At 46.7% G+C, this 2,523-nt stretch overlaps 1 pseudogene; it reads left to right on the top strand.

Annotated features, from left to right (window-relative positions):
• Nucleotides 1-1,678: 1,678 nt before the first annotated feature.
• LOC142255459 (U2 spliceosomal RNA) lies at nt 1,679-1,885 on the top strand (annotated as a pseudogene).
• The last annotated feature ends 638 nt before the right edge of the window (nt 1,886-2,523 follow it).

Below are 2,523 nucleotides of genomic sequence, written 5' to 3'. Positions count from 1 at the left end.
CTCGCAGAGACCCATCGGGGTGGCAAAGGCGGTCTTCTCCCGGTCTGCCTCAGCAACGGACACTTGCCAATAGCGACTAGTGAGATCAAGGGTAGAAAAATAATTTGCAGTTCTCAATGCAGCTAGCTATTCCTCAATACAGGGGAGTGGTGCTGTCCTTCTTCTTTAACAGGACCAACGGAGCTGCCCAGAGGCTACAACTGTCACGGATAACCCCAGCCTCCTTCATGTTGCTCAACATGTCCTTGGTACACTGGTAATGTGCAGGTAGTTTTGGCTTATATCTCTCTTTGATGGGTGGGTGTGCACTTGTGGGGATGTAGTGTTTGACCCCTTTTATTCTTCAAAAGTCTAGCGGATGTTTGCTGAAGACTTGCTCGTATTCTTGCACTAGCCTGTAGACCCCCTTCTTGTGATGTGAAGGTGTGGAGTCAGTGCCTACGTGTAATTCCTTACACCACTCCTATGGCTGACTTGGTGAGCTGTCACTGAATGGGTGGGCTGAAGCAATGGTGGATGCTGCTGTTTGGATAGCATGTGTATCTACTGAGAACAGCTTATCAATGGTGGCAAATCGGAGCAGCTTAATCTCTTGCTCTCCGCAGTTCAACACTCTCATGGGCACTCTTCCCTTCCATATTAATGAATAAAACTATGATGTAAATAGCATATAGATACCCCACAAATGCAGATAAAAGTAGGTTATGGGAAAAGGGGGAAGAGAGAAACAGGAAAATAGTGGAATAAAGTATACCTTCCAGGTGGGAGAGGAAATGGCAGCACAGCCAGTGGAGGTGAAGCAAGGGGAGCCTGCAACTAAAGAGTTGAGAGCGTTATCACATGGTGACTGAGCCTGATTGTAACGGGAGCATAGAGGTGCCGATCCTGTCTTACCTGCGTTGGTGTAGAAGTGGGTGTCCTGTGGTGGAGTCAGCTATGTGCAGTGGTGGCCGTGGGTTCTTTTATGTGCGACCGTAGTAATAGCTGCGCCCACTTCCTGTATGGGAGTGGAATGCAGTGAGGGTAATGGAACGCACGCCTGCGCATTTGTGTTTAACGTCGCGCATGTGCAGAACGGAGAAAAGGCTGCGCTCACTTCCTAATGAAAGGGAGTGAGACGCATCTGGGAAGGGAAGGGAAAAGATTAGGGTTTGAGGATGATGAAAGGGCTTTCTACGGGCAAGGATGGCAAAGGGTGGCAGTGACGGAAAGTCAGGCAGCCTGTCCTGTCCTGTCCTGTCCGTCCGTCTTTTTGTATCATGAATTGGAAAGACTGCAAGGGGGAGGGGAGGTGCTTGTGTCCAAAAGGAGGAGTTATTCAGATTCATTGCAGTGGGCGGCGGCTGCAAAAAGCACCATTCTTCTTGTTTTTGCTCTGCAAAACAGCCTTTTCAAGGGTTGGCTTGGGTGACAAAATGTCTTCTGTAGGCGTGGGTTTGTCTCCCTCTCCCTAAGATGTGTCCGGTATAGGCCAGGGTGCCACTCAAGGCCGTAACCAATTCGGGTTATAGCTTCTCGGCCTTTTGGCTAAGATCAAGTGTAGTTTCGGAGGACGCTACCTTGGTTGGTACTGGAAGGTGCCTGGGATTGCACGTCTGCCGGCCTTGAGGAAGTGTGTGCGCCTTCTGGTGACACATAGCCCTCTTGTGCCTGGACGGTTCCCAGGCAACGGGAGGCGATCACCTTTGTTATTTTGAAGTCCTACTGATAAACAGAAAAAAAAAAAAATTAAATCTGTTCTTATCAGTTTAATATCTGATACGTCCCCTCTCTGGGGACCATATATTAAATGGATTTTTAGAACAAGGAGATGGAAAAAATCTTGCTCTGTCCACTCCACGCATTGACCTGGTATTGCAGTACCTCCAGGACCGGTGCACCCCTTCTTAACCCAGTTTCCAAAAGCAGAACTCAATTCACCTGATTCAAATGAGCCCCATTAGTGAATTGAAAGCAAAAACTTTATATGCACCTCAATTTGGCCAATTCACTTTTCACACTTTCACCCTTTTTTTTATCTTTCACACCTTTTACTTGCTTTATTGATGCAAAAAGCTGTGCCAAATAGCAAACTCATCTCCACTCAACTTGACCAACTCTGCTATGTCCCGTGCAGTATCTTATTCTCAGTCTTATCTAGATCATTTGCAATTGAATAGAATAGATCCCTTTTGGCTGCTTATGACTGTGTAAAATATGTAGTTTTACTGGGCTGGGATGAGAGAATCCATTGAAGCATGGTGTAGGGATTGTGGTTCCTGTGTGCTAAGAAGAGAGGCTGGCACCAGCCAGAAAGCCCCATTGCAGCCAATAATCACTTAATAACTTTTTCAACTTGTCATCATATGGGAGGCCTTCCATTCCTTGTAGTAGTCTAGTTGCCCACCTTTGAACTGACTCTAACTTCTGAATGTCCTTTTTAAAATGTGGAGCCCAAAACTGGTTCCCATATTCCAGATGTAGCCTTACAAGTGATTTATAGAGGTGTAACAATACGTTGGGATCACGGGATCTAATCTCCCT

This window comes from Anomaloglossus baeobatrachus, chromosome 10 (genome assembly GCF_048569485.1).
Source record: "Anomaloglossus baeobatrachus isolate aAnoBae1 chromosome 10, aAnoBae1.hap1, whole genome shotgun sequence".
Classification (NCBI taxonomy): Eukaryota; Metazoa; Chordata; class Amphibia; order Anura; family Aromobatidae; genus Anomaloglossus; species Anomaloglossus baeobatrachus.
Note: the sequence above shows the minus strand (reverse complement) of the source record. Positions and strands in the feature narration are given on the sequence as shown.